Source organism: Xenopus tropicalis, chromosome 3 (genome assembly GCF_000004195.4).
Source record: "Xenopus tropicalis strain Nigerian chromosome 3, UCB_Xtro_10.0, whole genome shotgun sequence".
Lineage (NCBI taxonomy): Eukaryota > Metazoa > Chordata > Amphibia > Anura > Pipidae > Xenopus > Xenopus tropicalis.
This window is the reverse complement of record NC_030679.2, coordinates 112,931,683-112,951,472: the sequence shown is the minus strand read 5'-3', so window position 1 is coordinate 112,951,472 and position 19,790 is coordinate 112,931,683. Positions and strand designations below refer to the sequence as shown.

The window sequence follows — 19,790 nt, the reverse complement described above, 5'->3', positions numbered from 1 at the left end:
CATTGAAGACAACTGCCACTGAATAGTATGGTTAGCACAATTTAGCAGTGAGCGCAGACACACACACACACAAATATATATTTATATTTCCAAGGGGCCTGCACTTAATCCACTTATAATTCAAGGTGCATAATCAAAAGGTTCTGTTTATGAATAAAGTAGATCAGCATTCCTGCACCTGAGGAAGGCTGTTTAGCCGAAACATGTAGTGCTAAAAAAGATGTCTCAATAAATCTACACTGTTTCACTGCAAATAAGCGTACTCTCCGGGTTCTTGTAATTATAATAGATCAGCATTCCCTTGATAATTCATTTGTGAGCTTTAATTTCATAGTGATACAGCATTAAATAAGGATTTGATATTGTATTGCATATGTGTGTCTGTATATGTATATATATATATATATATATATATATATATAAATTTAAGTGTATATATCAAGTTAAGGGGTGACTACTGACCGTAATCAACTACTTAGATATGATAGTTTTCATCCCTCATCAGTTAAAAAATCTGTTCTTATTAGCCAATTTACTCGGGTGTGCAGAATAGCAAATGATGAGGATACTGTGAACGATGATCTAAACAAAATGGAAAAGAAATTAGGTGACCGGGGTTACCCTAAAAAAGTACTACAAGAAGGTTTGTCTAAAGTGTCAAACTATAGTGGCCCAAGCAAAATGAAAAGAATCGGGTGGGACAACGTGTGACTTTTGTCTCACAGTATCATGCACATAGCCATCAGATACAGACAGTTTTGAATAAACATTGGCATCTATTGAGAGAGTCATACCCTTCTATTTCAACATTTCAACAACCACCTATGATGTCCTTTCGTCGGGGGGGTACTATAGACAGTAAGTTGGTATGTGCCGAGGTCCCTCCTGCTCCAAAAAGGTTCACCTTTCTTGGTCCGCCAAAAGAAGGCATGTATAAATGTAAAGGCTGTGCTCAATGTCGTTTTGTATTGGTAGGTACCAATTTTACGAACCCTGTTACGGGGAAAGTTTATAAAATCCGTAACCACAACACTTGTGACACTAACTTTGTAGTGTACATGTTAGTGTGTCCATGTGATTTGATCTATGTTGGTGAAACCACCCAAAAGGTTCGGGATAGGTTTTCCCAACATAGATCAACTGTTAATACAGGTAACACTACTTTGCCCGTCTCTCGACATTGTCTTGAGATGGGACATACATCAGAAGATCTAAGATTTCGTGTTATACAATATATCCCTCCTCCTAGACGAGGTGGTGATCGTGTTTCTATTCTAAAAAGAACCGAGGTTGAATGGATACATCGACTGAATACACTTGCCCCTAAGGGGTTAAATAGGGATTTTGATTTACATCTGTTTTTGTAATTTTGACTTGACTTTTTTGCCTAGTTAATTATGCACGATGTTTTGCTATTTTCCAAGCTTTTTCTAATATCGAGGTTGCTATATATATATATATATATATATATATATATATATATATATATATATATATATATATATATACACTGCCAAGCCCTTTCCCTTATGATATATATGTCACTAAGAAAAACTCTATACTAATTTTGCTAATGTATAAGCATTTCTGATGGACTGGTGTATCGACTTCCATGTAGGCTGAACGCTTTGATGTGTTTGGTCTCCATGGTGACTCGTTACGTCACTTCCGTCTTCTCCTTAAGTATGGAACGGCAAGTTGATGTGCTTTGAAATATGTAAGATGGCCACGCTGTTGCGCTTGAGAAAGGGGGTACAAAGTTTCCCGAAACGTTGCGCGTAAGTGGTATGTCTGACTACTATTCATATTTACCCTGTTGGATGATTCCATATGGAACTTTTTAAATATGTGCAAATAAAAGATTCTTTTTAACGAATTTGGAGTGCGACTCGGTTGGAAGATTTGTGTATACATGGAAGGACTCGCTGTGAATGGAGTTTAATACGCACCCATACTTTTGTACTTAAACTGAGTGCACCGCAAGTTGGATTGTTTTATATATATATATATATATATAGCAAGACAATGAGCCGCACACGCAGGGACTTTTTTAGAAAACAAAAAATTTCTTTAATGAAAACGATCCAACGTTTCGAGCACCAACTGTGCTCTTCCTCAGGTTTGTCCCTGAGGAAGAGCACAGTTGGTGCTCGAAACGTTGGATCGTTTTCATTAAAGAAATTTTTTGTTTTCTAAAAAAGTCCCTGCGTGTGCGGCTCATTGTCTTGCTATATACATGGTTTTTGCAAGCACCTGGGGCATTTGATTACTATTAGGGTGTGCTCTGTTCTTTTCTGTATATATATATATATATATATATATATATATATATATATATATAATAATCATCTGTGGCCAGCACACCCTTCAATGTTTCATCAAAATTTTTTTATTGTAGATATATTGTTAAAACCAACGTTTCGGTCCTTGTTAGGACCTTTCTCAAGGATAAAAAAACAATAGTGCATCACATCACATCTAAATACCTGTGTACCCTAGCATGTGAAAATAGGTGCCCAATACTTTCGGTGAGAGATATCTAAATACAACCATATGCGGCACCCAACCATGTGAGTAAGAATTTTGATGTTTAAAGAGAGTGCGGATAATTTGATATATTATATATATATATATATTTTGTTTTGCTGTTAACCCACTTCATCAGACTTTGCTTTGTTTTAGCCAGGTATGCATCTCACTCTCAAGGGGAGGCAGACGAGAGAGTGCATTGTTACCCACAGACGGTTCACAGACGGTTCAGACGGAAACCCCATATAAAAGTCTACAGGTATTTACACAGAAGACACATTAACTTATAAAACATAGAACTGGTGAGTATTGCTGCATGCCAGCTAAGCCACAAAGATCAAGTAGAATACACAGTAAGGTTCATACACACATTAGCTATTTAAACATTTAAACGTGAGTCATTTCAAGTGGATTTTTTGGTATAGCTAATGGAAAGGAATTGCTTGTGTCATACAGTGCTTAACACGCAAGTGTATTTACATTACAGCAGGAAGAGCTGAGCTTACAAACAGTATAAGGGTGGAACAATATATACTAACATACAATGTAGACCACTGAACAGTTCACTTATTTTACTATTATCCTACACTGGCATTTTGTTCTTTATTATATTTCTGTTTCAGGATACTGAAATTTAGAATACCCTTTAATGGGGCATGGCTTTAAAAAATAGTTTTCATCACATTTAATTTTGTATGCAACTACCTTATGGGGCAATACAAGCTTACCTCCCATTCACGCTCACCTTGGGCTTGCATGTGCAGTGTGTAGTAAAACTTCCTGATTTTACTCTACTGTGAGAGTGTAATTTATCTCTGTCTGGGAATGATAAGCAAAACGGCAAAGTGGCACAGTGTTAGATTTTCCCCCAGGTCAGAGCATTTTTTCCTAAGAGGAGCACCATCCTGGGGAGAAATCTTACCAAACAATGGGGGGAAGGGGTAGCCTAACATACTGCATAGGCTGCTCAGAAACTCACAGGACATGTGTCGATAAACCTTCTTTTTCACAGGGATCCTATGTGCCAAAAATGAACATGTGCTTATGCATGGTACAAAAATAACCAAGTTCTGTATTGCACTTACACCTGACCAATAAAATGAAATAAAGCAGCAGCTTCACACTTTGCACAGTGGGGAGCTGAGGTCCAGAATTATCAATGGGGAGTGGCACCCCCATTAGATTTTTTTTCACTGTCCTTTACATTAAAAATATAAAAGTTTAAATTTTAGTGCTTTCAAATAATACCACAGAGAACATAATTTCAGTGTAGAATTTGTTATAAGTGAATAAGTCTTGCTACAAGGCACTGCCTATCAGGTCTGGTCAGAGGCAAAGACTACAGAGTGCTATTTCCTTTAGAAGTTGTAGGCTAATGCAGTAAAGCTGATTACCATGCACAGTCAGCAGCTTTGCACTAAGACCAAATTCTACCTCCTCCTCAGTTAACCTGCCAGTCTATGTTTTGAGTAAGGAAAGGTCAAAGGAAAGGTAAAATAATTTGGGGATGATTGCATTTAACAGAAATAAACCTATTGAAAATCTTCCAGTGTAAAATAATTAACCGACTACTGGCCTTCACATGCCCGACTTATGAGCAACTGAATTACAGAAGAATTAATCATGCCCATACAAATCATTACACTACACAGGAGAGAGCATGTGGGAACATTACAATACATGTTTAGCTTGCACAATACACTATAAGAGATTATGAAAAAACTTGATTGCATTAATAGTTTGGCCTAAATGGAATGGCCTATAAACTCTGCAAAATGACAGTTTTTGTAGACTACAACTTACAGCATATAATTTTAAAAGCCCTACTAATTAAACAAATCAGGTTTTCCCCCAACATGGAGAACAGGAAGTTAATAAGGGTATATGCACTTGCTATATATAACAACAGCCAGGGTCGGCCCCTGAGGCAGAAGCCCCGGTGGGCCCTGCACCCCCCAATGGCCCCTGCCGCCTTCACCCCCCCCCCCCCAACACCCTCCGACCCCCTTCCACCGAGCGCTCCTATATGAAACTTACCTGCGGGGCATCAGGGGAGGGAGGCCTCTACTCTACAGTACTCCAGAAAGCATGTCCAAAGAACACTATGGAAATAAAGGATATTGCTGACGTGTAACTCGCTGCTACAGTAAGTAACAGTGTGGCACCATAAAAAGGAACAATAAAAAGCATTGTTTAAAGGCACAAAATCTGATCTTAATTAACTGCATAAACAAGAAAGTCTGTAGAACAGGCCAGGATGAATGCAAGATGAAACAGCGTTTATAAATACAACATACATAAAGACTGGTGTAAACAGCTAAAAATACTTAAAATACAATTACTGGGGGGTGCCAAAATGTTAGGCACCCCCTAGTGATTGTAATCGCTTACCTTATACCCAGGGCTGGTGGGAACCCACAGTGCAGAAGGGTGAAAATGCTGACTTTTTTGTTAGAGTTCGGCTTTTCACTGTAGTGCACACACGCAAGCAGTGCAAAGACAGAAGAAGGAAAAGGATTGCTGTCTCGCAGCTACCCCGGGCTGGTGCGGTTTTCTCCTCACAGGAGCACCAGCCCAGGATATAAGGTAAGCGATTACTTTACCTTTAATTGCACCTTTCCTTCTCCTTTAAAGGGAATCTAATCCCAAAAAAGAAAATGTATATAAACTTATATAAATTGATATAAAGGACTTCTGCAATTTATACGCATAACTATTTGTTGTGATTGTCAGACTGCTAATACCAGGCATTCGGCTTAGCTGCTCTCTTTGAGAGTCAGGCTGTCAGTCATCGCCTGCCTTCAGTTAACCTTAGGGTTGCAAACATTCTCAGAGAAGCCTTCTGAGTAAGTGTGCGCCAATTCAATTTTGACTTTAGATTCCTTTAACAAAACTGGAGTAATGTAATAAAAAATAAAAGTTGCACCAGGTCCAGAAATATATAACTAGCCAGCCGGCAGAATTAACTGGATCTCTGCTTGAAGACAAATACCTAACTGGTTGTTTTGGGTAAGTAGCCCTTGAACACAAGTTGCAACTCTTTACACTGCTTCCATTAGAATGATGGGACCCCAAGTCTATATGTGTACATGTACAGAGGTCTTTGGAAAAACTGGGTTTCTGATGGTGGCATTGCTGAATTCTGTCAAACCTCAGTAAACAAATTACAGTCAGAGACAGACAGTTGCCCTCAAGCTATGGGAGGCTTTTAGGGCATGAACTGCCAGCAATTGACCCAATGTTACCTCCTTCATCTATATGTCATAAGATCTAATGCAATCTTTTGCACCTTGCCCTTTGTCAGAATAGCCATCAGCCTTTGACTAACATGGGAGTGCAAGCAGGCACACAGGTGCCCTGTACTTACCTCCTACCCTTTGGCAAGTGTTAATGATAAGGTTGCCTTCCTTTCACTACCACTGCTCTTTGCACACATCCAAAGTGGATGAGCATTAAAGGACAAGGAAAGTCAAAATCTATTAAGCACACTATTAAATAGTACTACTATTGCTGTGTAAAAACACTATATTTCTGGCTTGCCTAATGAAAGATTTACAGAGATACACATACTAGAACCTACATACTTGTTTCAGTGAACGGCGCCGCCATCTTGTCCAGCATGTCTGTATGGGCTATTGCTGAAAAGCACAAGGCAGCCCCCCTCCGATCCCCGCACTTGCTCACAAACCCCCCCTCCCCGCTCCTGCCACAAACCCTCCACCGCTCCCCGCACCTGCCACAAACCCCCCCGAGTTTTCCAGAGTTTTGTATAGCCGCCGCCACCCCCCCCCCGTTCACTGCTCACCTGCCACAAACCCCCCCGAGTTTTGCAGAGTTCACCGCTCACCTGTCACTCATCCTCCTACACTCGCTTCTCGCTCTCCTGTCTGCCATGGCAACCAGACGCTCCTGCTGTGTGCGCATGCGCCGCCTACAGTGCCAAGTCGCCAAGTCTGGGTAGGAGCGTTGCATTATGGGAATCTTCTCTACCCTGCTCAGCGTTTTTTTTTTTCCTGTTTGGCTTCTGATCTTCTGAACAGGTGAAGTATGCGGAGACTTAAGGGCACTATTGAGAGAACTGAAGGTATGCCTGCAGCTTAAGATTAGCCTTTCACACACTTGTGTCAGGAGCAGAATACATGACCCCCTAGGTTTAGCATTGCTATTAATGTTGTATTACAATTTGTTTATTATAGTTTCACATGGTAAATGTAAGAGAAATCTGGGAAAGGATGCTTACAGGAAAGCTAGGGCAAAAACACAAAACACAAGTACCTGGAGGCAAGCATGGAGTATTAAGCAATGTAGTTGGCCCACAGATTGAGTAATAGAATGAGTATGAATTCTGGCCTCTGTAACTGATGCCTAGGCTTATATTGCCTTGCATATTTCCCACACAATATTCATTTACTGGAAGATAAAAGAGAACAACTTCCTTTTCTGCAGTGGGAAATGCTCCAATTGCAGATTAGAGTTAAAGCTGTCACTTGAGGACAGAGAGCCAGGCTAGAAAAGGAAGGAGGATATTGCAACACGTATGACAGCAGGTTTAGACAAGGAATTGTGATGGCCTAAATGCACTAACAAGGATGGTTGTACCAGGAAGCCTTTAAATAAAAATTGTTGTTAACCATTGAGTTAAATGTTAATATGATATACAGATTAATATTCTGAGACAATTTGCAATTGGTCTTCATTTGTTTTTTTTGGGGTTTGTTTGGTTTTTTTTTGTTATTTCACTTTTTGTTATGCATATCTTGAGTTTGGAGTTTCAGCAGCTTTCAGGTTGCTTGGGTCCAAATTACCTTAGCAAGCAGGGATGAGTTTGCATTAGAAGCTGATATATGAATAGAAGAGGACCTGAATAGAAGAAGGTAATAAAAAGTAATAACAATAATAAAACTGTAGCCTCACAGAGCAAGAGTTTAATGGCTGCCGGGGTCAGCGACCCCCGTTTGAAAGCTGCAAAGAAGTAGGAGAAGGCAAATAGATAAACTATAAGAAAATAAATAATGAAGACTAATTGATAAGTTGCTAAGAATTGGCCAATCCATAACATACTAAAAGTTTACTTAAAGGTGACCCACCCCTTTAACATTCACTAAATCAGGGATCTTCTGTCATTATGCCCTTTCATACATTATGTGATAGAGAGAGCAGTCCTCGACAGCTGGTACGCCCACTTTCATTGGAAACCCATTAGGACTATGGCACACATAATGTTTCTCTTCCCGGTGCATTTGGCCCAGATGAAAACCTTCTCCCGCAGCTCTTTTTCATTTGATCGAGAAACACTGAAACCTTCAATATCTTCATACAGAGAAATACTGCTCAGGTAAATTAGGTGCTCCCCAAGGACAGCAGCCCACTTATTGCAAATTAAAATCATCTTTGGTGGCAGTAAACAGCACTATACCCTCTCATGTTTGATTACAGTGTGTTACAAACTACAAAGTACTCCCCTTATTTGGGCTATGGCACAAACAGTGTATTTGCCACCAGTGTATATAACAGAAAGAGACCACCACTGCCTCTTCTAATCTGACCCTCAAAATTATATCTCTGCTGCGTTAAGAACACATCAAGAAGTCACATAGGCCAACATTTGCAAGACAACAAAGCAGCCATGGAAGAAAAACAAGACCAGAAAAATATGAGGAAGTTGGCAAGATCCTTTTGCGGTTTATTTAAGAGGAACCTTCAAATCATTTAGAAACATTAATAAAAGCTTTAGTACAAAATGTGTGCTGAAATGGGAAGTATATAATGCAATCGAGAGAATTTTTTCTCACTATGATTTATCCCTAGTTTTCATTTCTATTACCTTTACCCTATTTATTTGTCTAATTATGAGTGGATTTATTTATACATATATTCCTGTTGAAGGGCTTTCCTTGCTGGAAGGAGGATGAGGCTTATGCTACTAGGCTAGGCCACTAACACCAGCTTTTAATGCCAGTATATCACCTCCATTGTACCAAATCACCCCTTGGCACACATGGCAGGTACAATAAGCAATGGGAAGCAGCTTGGGAGACCCTTCAGAATACTCACTGCATAGATATTTCCTTTCCATACAAAGGTATTTCTAAATCTGCTTCATGGTTCTGCCTTGCCTTTAATCATACAATCCTACCTCTGAAAGAAAGGAGAAAATCCAGGGACATGTTTTATAGATGTTTTTCTATATAAATCAGTTTGTAAATAAAGGAAGTCCTCTACCACATTTCCCAATTTGCAAGTAGCAGGTATGTCTCTAGAAGGCAGCTTTTTGGAGAGAATATGAACCAGTATCCATACTGAAATAGTACAGGGACAGAAACCTGGGCAGCCCAGCAGAGAAGAAGGTGGTATAAGATCCACAAGCTACAGTAAAACATAAGATAAGTGTTGACATTGTTCTCTTTAGAATAGAAAACATATCCTATCCTAGAGGGCCTTCGGAACTGAGAAAAAAAGAGGAGAAGGCCAAGGAAGAAGGTGGCAACACATTAGGGTTCTTTTCCCCATCAGTGAGACTGAGGTACACGTAAGAGACATTAAATAAACAGAGGGTTGCATCAATAGAACACAGCAGACTTGCACCAAAAGAAACACACACAAACATCATTTTAACACCAACCACTTGAAGTACCATCCAAAATCTGATATGCTACTATGCATATGCACAACTGCATTCATTTTACAATCGGGGCAGCTGGAAATGCTGGAATTCTATAGGAAAAGAACAACATTATAGCAATTTGCTTTAGAAATTGCACTTAGTGCATTGCGCTTGTAGTCATAAATGAGCCTTTATCCGTTAAACAATGAGCCACCACAATCATATCTGGTTGGAATAATCAGTTTGGCAGAAAGAAGCTTTCATCTGTCATTTGCCTCAAATAGGCATAGAAACTCCCCAATTTACAGATAAAATGTAACCATGGGCAGAAGACCATGGGAAGTATTGGAGAGGCGTGCTATGCTCTGTCCTGTATCTTTGCAAGTACAGGTATGGGATCCCTTATCCGGAAACCCATTATCCAGAAAGCTCCGAATTACAGAAAGCCCGCCTCCCATAGACTCCATTTTAATCAAATAATTTTGAATTTTAAAACTGATTTGCTTTTTCTCTGTAATAATAAAACAGTACCTTGTAATTAATCCCAACTAAGATATAAATAATCCTTATTGGATGCAAAACAATCCTAGTGGATTTAATTAATGTTTTATACATTTTTTAGTAGACCTAAGGTATGGAGATCCAAATTACGGAAAGACCCCTTATCCGGAATATCCTTGGTCCCGAGCATTCTGGATAATGGGTCCTATACCTGTATTAGTTCCTATGGGGTACACAGAAATCATTTGTTGTCTTGAAAATGTGACCCAAATTCTAAAAAGTGTGTATTTAAGAAGAAATTCATTTTAAGATATTTACTATAAATATCCACTATGAAAGATTTTATAGTTCATGGATCACGCTGATGTTTAGTCAGTTGCACGTTAGGACAGTGCCACTGCTCACTACTATAGCAAAACTGTGTCATTTCCCTTTGGAAAAACTTAGAGAATCATTGTGCACAACATTCAGTAGCGCGGCGCGTCAGGAATTTCCAAGCAGACGGACTGGGAAGGAATACATACTGCATTACAATAAATATAAAAATACAGGGGGGTTCCTGTTGGGTAACACATGTCTATTAGTGATTTTCCTGAAAGCATACAATGTTATATTTGGATTAACAATGGAAATTCTGCTCTCAAAATGTCACTGGGATGAGTACTCACGGGATAAGTAACTTTATGATTCGACAAAGTTCAAGAATTCTATTTTATAAGTTCTTATAAAATGGGTCACCCAACAGGGACCCAACTGTGGGACAGATGTGGCCTTTCAAGAGTTTTTTATGGCGCTAGCATGAATGTATGTATATTGTTATTTAAATAGTGCTACTTATGTACACAGCGCTGTACAACAGAACAATAAATGAATACACAAATGGGGTCATTACAATAGTAAATACAAAATATGATAATAAATACAACGTACAGTTGCATACAGGGCTAAGGGTCAACGAGACAAAATGATGGAGGTCCCTGCCTCATAGAGCTTACAATCTAAGTAGGAGGGTAATTTACAGTCACAAATAGGAGGATGCCCTTGCCTTCTAAATTTCAGTTTTTTAGTTTGCAGTCTCAGTCTTGCCTATGCCTTCATTATTCCCTGATTATAAGAGGAAAATGAGCTGGCAGAATGAGGGGTTTGAAATGATGTGCCCATAAGTTTTGCTCATAGCCCACAGCACAGAGAGATACCCCAAAATGTATCAAGCACAGGTATTCCCTGTACAAAGTGTAAGTTACCAGAAATATAATACACCTCTGAACAAGTTAAAAGACCCTCATCCATTAAACTAATTACACAGGGGAGTTTTGAACTCTGCTGTTCTGATAAATAGAAGTCAATCAATTTAATGTCTTGCAAACTAGAGGATGGCTACCTAGAAATCTTTAGTGTACATGCAGCCCCTACGAAAGATCTATTAAAAACTTTACCCACCCCAATTTATCTATTTGCTTCTATTATTTTGCATCATTAATTACCCCACTCAAACATGTGGTATAAAGGATAATAGACCCCTATAAATGGAAACCACTGGTGCTGGTGTAAGGTATCAGTGGATAAAATTATCACAGAATATAATCAATACTAATTACTACATTTCTGCAACTTCCAGAGATAGCAGAAAGGCCCTTCAACAGTCTGGGACTTTACCAATCTTGGTGAGAGCTATATTTGCAAAAGCCTCTGGACAGCCAAAATACAAATTAGCCTGAACATATCAGCGTTCAACCAGGAATTGAAGGCATGTCAGGAAAGTTCAAATGTTTGCTTATTCAATGTTTAGTTTAAAGGTCTGGTGGAGCTTAGCTAATTAGAGACGTGGAACTGCCCAGGCGGCAGATTATTTCCCGTGCACTTCTTAGGAAATACAAAGCTGTTCAAAAGAAGCAGGAAAAAAAAGTATAAGAATTCCCAAATGTAGCATGTTCGGCTTTGGTTTTAGGAATCTGTCAGGATGTGGAAGGGTTGAAAGTAAGAACTAACAGCACACCAACCTTATTTGAAGCTGTAGAAATTGTATTGCCAAAGACTTGTGCAAGTTTGCAGATTAATGCTAGCTATCCCCATATCTTGCCCATGGGCTCTAAAGCAGACTGTGCTGCTATAACCTTCCCAGTGACTAAAATTGAATACAATGCTTGTATTTATATCTCAGTTGCTTGATGTGACCTATATGTTATCCAGGTCTGAACCAGTGGGAAGGCACAATTTTCCGGGTCTTAAGACGGGAAATTATTTGGGGCCACAACAAGTTTCTGCTGCATCTTCTTTACAAAGAAGTACCAGGGGAATGCAATGTGAAGGGTAGTGTGGGAAGGGGGATGGACAGTTGTTTGCAGTTTATCAAATTGAAAAATATAAACCTGTCCCTGATGTAACCGCCTACACTGTTGTCACTGCCAGCTTCTTCCACAAACTCATTTAAGTTCAGTGGGATATCTATGAACACAGGCAAACAACCATGCACAGCCTATGCACATGGAAAGCACACACACAAGCAGAACAGCTACAAACACTTGCATACATCAGTGACATAAAAAGCTAATCTTACTCAACAGTTCATGAGTGCTTAAACGATTCTAAAAAGCAACAAAATGGTAGAAGAGTCTCCATTTACTCTCCCATTGAACACAACCTTAATCCACACATGTATGGAGCTGGTGGGGTATGGGTTATGACCACCTTGTACCAGAGTTTTGTGCCCCCTATTATTCCTAGGGAAGCTTGCTGTTCCACTAAGCACAGGAAAATGTCTCAGGAGGAAATGAGTGCAATAGAATAACTGTGAAACTGTGAGATTGTGTGGAACCTAATGTAAAATGAAAACGAAACCCTTTCCTGCATGCTATACACATATGCATATAAGTAACAGCTAGCAAGCATTATCACCATCCCACGATATTCACACTCTTCACCTCAGGTTCCATCACAGTTGGTTCTACCCACAAGGCCTTTCACGCATCAAGAAGATGCTGGGTGATTGTTAAAAACTGTGCAGGATGGACTTGTATCATTGTTTAAGGTTTTACCTTAATAGAATACATTTTAAATGTTTTCCATTTAAAACATAATCTCCACTCCCTTGCTCTGTCTGTGACACACTACTCATCTCCTGTGCAGTGAATTAGATTAAAGGTACATTGCTTCTATGTATGTAGTTGTTTCTGGAGACCAGAACAGCAAAGAATAAGTGCTGCTGAAAGAGTAGGGGAAAGGGAGCTACAGATTATGGTAGGGTCTTAAACTGGCCATACACACACTGATATAATCACACAAAACATAGTTTTGTACAATTATCAGCTCTGAATTATTGCCCCGATAATTTTCGTACCAAGGTAATCAGTAGTTTAGTCGATCGGACAGGTTAGAATATTTTGGTTGGATAATGTTAAAATCTGTGCATGTATTGTGCATCTGACAATATCCTTGGGGGACCTACAATGGAAGTAACTTTTGTACGATTGGTGTCTGCCAACTATTTCATGTTCAGAACTTCCTCCAATTTGTTATTTCCAGGGCTTTATCTTACAATTTCAGCCTGAATGATAGTTTTAGATTGTTGCATAGTACCAATATCCTAACATTCGTTGAAAGCCTAAAATCTGAACAAGTAGTTAATCTTAAATTACCCTGGTTTAAATGACAGACCAGAACATGAATAGTAGAGGGCCTAGAATTGAATAATCTGTTTTGTAGTATCAGCTTCAATATCAGGCAAAGCTCATTTTATGTTGGTCAATTTTTTGCCACCTCACCCAGTTTATTTTTGTCAGAGCAGGTTAAGAGGGGCCACATCACTAGTAGAAAATGCCGGATTTATAATTTCGGGGCCCAGAGGCCGCCCCCACCCATTATCACATATGGAGCACTGGGAACAGGATGCCCTGAAGTTTTCTGCACATTCTGTCCGCAGTGCTTCGTTTGTGAGCAAAGTTTAGGTGCGGCTGGGCAGCATGATGCCCCTAAATTTGTGCCGCCCTAGGCCTGGGCCTTTGTGGCCTCACTACAAATCCGGGCTAGTAGATAAAGCACAGTAGTGCTCTCTGCGCTAGAAGAGCTGAAATTTAGATTTGAAAATTGGAACTGCGGCTCTTGGAGTTACCCAAAGAAGATTTTTGCCTGAGGTGAGTTTCTCAACTAGCCTCACAGCAGCAGCACCCCTGTATAGGGATGCTGAGCCTCTCTGCCGGTACAGTAAATTAGGTATTTAGGTGCAGCATTTTACCTATGTTCCTTTTCTGTTCTACAGTAAATAAAAGTCATCTGCGAATTAGAAACTAGTGTTTAAAACCATGTTTGAATTATTGTTGAGGAATATAAAAAGTAAAAAGACTGCATTCAAGAAGACAATGAAGGTTCTAAACATTATTCAGGAGCATTTTAAGCTGCATCCTATAGGTTAAGAATTCCTTGCCCTAAAAAGTAAAAGCAAAGGAGCAACGATGAAGATTCTTTAAACAAAGCATAATTTGTTTTTCTGATTCTGGCCTTGTAATATCAAATCTGATACTGTCCCTAGATGTCCAACATTACTGTTAGGACAGAGCATGCACAGGCAGTAAAGAACAGAGCATACAGACACAGCACATACTAGTTCAGAATGCTGCAAAGGCTAAAGAGTCCCTGCCCGCAATCTAGAGATAAGCTTGCACCGGCTGATTTTAATCTAGGTTTATTATAATAATCCCTTTCCTTGCTTAATGATTCAAGCAAAGCAACAAAGGCTTCTGCATTTTAGCTCTTTAAGATTATTTAATGATATTTAATGGTAGAGACTAGTATAAACTGACCTCTTGAATTTATAATATACCTCTCCCTCAGATTACACAAAGTAAAGCACGGCTAAATGCATATGAATGTACAGTAGCTAAGCAAAGCTTTGGCTCCCTTGCTTTGTGCGTCTCTCTCAAAACGAACAGAACACAATTGTTAAACTACAGAGAACTACATCTCCCAGCAGCCACAGCATCTCAACAAACTAGCTAAAAAATGCCAGGTGTTTAGCATCCTCCATTCTCTATTATAATCACGTTCACAAGAACATGTACATATGCATTAACCATTTTGTTGTCAGACAGCTACAACAATAAACCAGCTGTTAAACTATCCTTCATCACTATGTAAAGAAAGAAGCACACGCCAAACACTAGCAGTTTCCCATATCTGAATGAAACACTGATCCTCGGCATAAACACCAAAATGAAAGCCTTTTTTAACCTCATTTGTCTATTACATGACAAATCCAATTTTTCGGATTAAAAGGCAAATCTAGCATTTCTGAGGGTTGTGTTTAACAGCAAAAACAAATTCAAGTGGTTTACAATAGAAATCTGTATTCAAATATTTATATAGCAGGCAAAGTCATAGCTGCAAGCCACCTTTATTTACTTAATCTCAATACACGTTTCCAGTGGGGACGCTGTAAATATTTCCTGGAGCAATGCTGGAATAAAGCATTAGAGAGTGATGTACATACAGAGCACTGCTAAAACAGTCAGTAATTATATGCAGTATACAACAAATTACATTGTGCATTTCACCATGCTTGGTAACCCATTTATCTATGGTGTAGACTACTTTGCACTCTTTTTTTTTTTTATCACATATGAGAGAACCAACAGTATAGATAGACCACAGATCTCACCAACAAACTCTTGCACTACAACTCCCACAATCTATGTGTCGGTATTGCACTACTGTCAGATGCCTATTTACAGGTGGCATACAAAAGCTGTTCTGTTGTTAACAAAATGTAGCGGTAAGCAAAATTGGGTTGATCAGATAGTAAGCCATCAGGCTGATGATCACATTATAACAAGGGTCCACACACTTAAAAATACACTCAAAAATGCACCTACCTCTGCCTGCACCCGAATGAATGGTATATGCTCGGTTGCAGGTACATGTAGCAGATATCGGCCAAAAATATGTATAATAAGTCTCGCGTTTTTTTGTTGGATAATGGCTACATGTGCCTGCACCTGAACATATTCCATTGATTTGGTGCAGGCACAAGGTAGGCTGAATTTACAGTAGTTAAAAGCACTTGCGCCCCCTGGGGTTGTTACTCATTGCAGAGAGCAGTGTCTGTCCATGCAGCCCAGCCCTTTTATAACCGTCAGCCTATGGGTAAGTACAGGGCCCAGTGTGTGCTGCACCTCTTTCTGCTCCTTAACTTGCAGTTGCAAATGACAAGCAATTCAGGGGCAGGAGGTGAGGATGCCTATGTGCCTCCCCCTTTAGAATGCAGGCTGCACTTGATTCTATGTCCAGTGCATACTTTTCTATGCTCCAATACAGAGCGCAGAGGCCTGTGGCCATTTTTCACAAAGCCCCACGCGATTGGCAAAGTGATTACAGCCTTGTTTTGCACTTGCTTCGGGCATTGTGGATGTGCCCTTTTATCCCTGGCCAGATATTGGTTGGGCAGGCCATTGTTCTGTAGCCTATAAGCTACCATGCAAGCATGGAGCAGATTTGTTGACAGCAAATGCTGAGCCTTTACTCCAAGTCTCTATCTAGTAATTTGGAGTGTAATTAGTGGATTTTACAGGGCAGGTATTTTTCAGAAATTTTACAATTATAACCACACTCACAAATGAAGATGAAGGAGTTTGCGTGCGTGCAAAGCTAGGTACTGTATAGAGGGAAAAGGATAACAACATAACAACTGCTACCTTAGCCCTTTAATAACAGACACATATGGTGCATGGCTATAATCAAATATCATAAAGCCATATTGCAGACTTAAACGGTTATTTTGTTGCCAAGCGCCATGAATATTTTATATGTATTTGTATGTCATTTTACAAGGAGTGAGGTGGCAACCCAAAGTACAATAGGCAGCCTAATAATACCTGTAATAGTGAATAACAATCCAGAGAAACACTACTAACATTAGCAACAGAAGCCATTTAAATATGTGCACATTATAAACAATAAAAAAAAAAAGAACAGATGATTACAAATGCATGCATGCATATGATCCATATGGCTCACCACAGGAGTTTCTAATCTGCAGGCTTCTGCCAACACTAATATATGTATATTACACTGTAAGAGGTGAGGCAGGCTTTCTTAACAGTACATAGGCAAGTGTGTGCTTTGTTTAAAAACTTAACTGAATCATGGGGACCCATTTTGGGTTCCTGACATATAAGTTAAGAATATCTGATGTAACGGATTGGTCTTATATTTTGTAACAGAATATGCATTCACATGCCACATACACCGAGTGCACCACACACAAAGTGCTTTATAGTTGGCATTCAAACCAGTAAGTACAGTCTACTTAAACAGATGGTGGTAGGACCACGGTCAAAACTCACAGTGTTGGCTTATTACGGGTGGTAAAATATTCAAATAAACAATACTACCATCTAGAAGATTTGAACATCCAGAGCTCACATATAAACTAAGAGAGGAAGATTTCACCACAGGAAGAGAAAGGTATTGAATTACCAATACTGGGGGAGGAAAGAATTTCTCTCTCAAACCTCTCACTGCTTTGTTGCAGCATCTCAGAACTCTGTGTCTGTCTGTTACAGTTATATCTTGCATAGCTTGAATAAAATCCTTCCTTTATTAAGCCTACAAGGTTGGACTGGATTTTGTTAGAGACACAATTTTTCTAACAACAATAAAAGGGATACATTCTGGGCAAAACTACTCTAGCTTACTCTTTATATGATTTAATCCACAGCTACAACCCCAGACACCTTTACATCCCACAGCTACTATAGGCACCATCTCTCCCTATTATACTTGCTATCCCACAGCCACAGTCCCATCCCAGAGGCTATTATCCCACTGCTACTATAGGCACCATCTCTACCTATTATATTTGCTATCCCACAGCCACAGTCCCATCCCAGAGGCTATTATCACACTGCTACTATAAGCACCATCTCTCCCTACTATACCTGCTATCCCACAGCCACAGTCCCTTCCCAGATGCTATTATCCCCCCACTGCTACTATAGGCACCATCTCTCCCTACTATACCTGCTATCCCACAGCCACAGTCCCTTCCCAAGTTTCAATCATTTTTATTGGGATGTTTTAAACATTATAGCCAAATAAAGGCATTAAAATATTTTCAAACTTTAATATTTACATTATGCAGAAAAATAATCTGCAGTACAAATAATAACAGCCGTTGAAAACTTATACATTCAGTATTGGTCCACAGTCCCTTCCCAGAGGCTATTATCCCCATTGCTACTATAGGCACCATCTCTCCCTACTATACCTGCTATCCCACAGCCACAGTCCCTTCCCAGAGGCTATTATCCCCCCACTGCTACTATAGGCACCATCTCTCCCTACTATACCTGCTATCCCACAGCCCCAGTCCCTTCCCAGAGACTATTATCCCCCCACTGCTACTATAGGCACCATCTCTCCCTACTATACCTGCTATCCCACAGCCACAGTCCCTTTCCCAGAGGCTATTATCCCCCCACTGCTACTATAGGCACCATCTCTCCCTACTATACCTGCTATCCCACAGCCACAGTCCCTTCCCAGAGGCTATTATCCCCCCACTGTTACTATAGGCACCATCTATCCCTACTATACCTGCTATCCCACAGCCACAGTCCCTTCCCAGAGGCTATTATCCCCACTGCTACTATAGGCACCATCTCTCCCTACTATCCCACAGCCACAGTCCCTTCCCAGAGGCTATTATCCCACTGCTACTATAGGCACCATCTCTCCCTACTATACCTGCTATCCCACAGCCACAATCCCTTCCCAGAGGCTATTATCCCCCCACTGCTACTATAGGCACCATCTCTCCCTACTATACCTGCTATCCCACAGCCACAGTCCCTTCCCAGAGGCTATTATCCCACTGCTACTATAGGCACTATCTCTCCCTACTATACCTGCTATCCCACAGCCCCAGTCCCTTCCCAGAGGCTATTATCCCACTGCTACTATAGGCACCATCTCTCCCTACTATACCTGCTATCCCACAGCCCCAGTCCCTTCCCAGAGGCTATTATCCCACTGCTACTATAGGCACTATCTCTCCCTACTATACCTGCTATCCCACAGCCACAGTCCCTTCCCAGAGGCTATTATCCCACTGCTACTATAGGCACCATCTCTCCCTACTATACCTGCTATCCCACAGCCACAGTCCCTTCCCAGAGGCTATTATCCCCCCACTGCTACTATAGGCACCATCTCTCCCTGCTATACCTGCTATCCCACAGCCACAGTTCTTTCCCAGTATCCATGCAATAGCATCTATCCTACCTAAATACATCTCTCTTAGTCAGATCGCAGTTGCTTATTGTCTCTTCAGGAAGTGACAGTTCAGCTGCTAATGTTGCAACACAATACAGCAAGATGTACCATGAAGAAGCGTGGGGTTTAGAATCAGGTAGTAGCAGCTCCAGACACTCGTACTCCATTAGAACAACACAAATAAAACACTAAGAAGTAGGCTAAACTTCAGTTCCTGCAAGTATTACTATACAAGTTGGACACAGAAAGGAGCGCTGTGCAGACGCACTAGGGCTCTAACCATAACCCATGCAGAGGGCACCCATTTATCGCCAGCACCAGGGCTGCTCTGATAAGAGGGCATTTGCCCAGGGCCCACATAATCAGGGGGCCCGCTGGGTCTGTAGTGACAAACTGCAAACTTTCCCCTTGAACGTATTTCACCTGTTCCAGCTCCTCACGGCTCACAGCAGCTGCAGTCAGAAGCCCAGGGGCACGGAGCAGCATCGGCACAAGCACACACAGGGCAGGCAGGAGCAGTGTTCATTAAGCAGCGATCCGTCATCTCTTCCTCCTTCCTCCTAGGCTCCTCCCCCATCCCTCGCAACTTTCAGTGACTGAGAGAGGAGGAGGCCGGCATTTCTCCTTAATCTGTTCACTGTGTACAGGTGTCTGAATAACTCGGAGCTGCTGCAGTTCTAGTCAGTAAGCTCTGCCCTGTCAGCCCTACCCAGTGTCCTGATTGATGTTCCTGCCAAAGCCATACGCACCGAGCAAGTGTGCACTTGGGCAGTAACCCATAGCAACCAATCAGTCATTAACTTTTTTTCAGCAGGCAGCAAATTCAATAATAAAAGCAAACATATGGTTGGTTGCCATGGGTTACTGCCCAGGTGCACATTTGCCCAGTGCT

General features: G+C 40.6%; 1 protein-coding gene across 3 annotated transcripts in view; it reads right to left on the bottom strand.

Annotated features, from left to right (window-relative positions):
• mctp2 (multiple C2 domains, transmembrane 2) overlaps positions 1–19,588 on the bottom strand; it is an 88,833-nt gene extending 69,245 nt beyond the window's left edge. The window contains exons 1-2 of one of the 3 annotated variants that reach the window (XM_031899237.1): positions 19,322–19,588; positions 4,567–4,631 (exon numbers count right to left, since the gene is read on the bottom strand). The gene's annotated coding sequence lies outside the window, so the exon portion shown is untranslated. The remainder of the gene's footprint in view (positions 1–4,566; positions 4,632–19,321) is intronic. The other 2 variants (XM_031899236.1, XM_002933311.5) reach the window with 2 other exon arrangements.
• Positions 19,589–19,790: the final 202 nt, after the last annotated feature.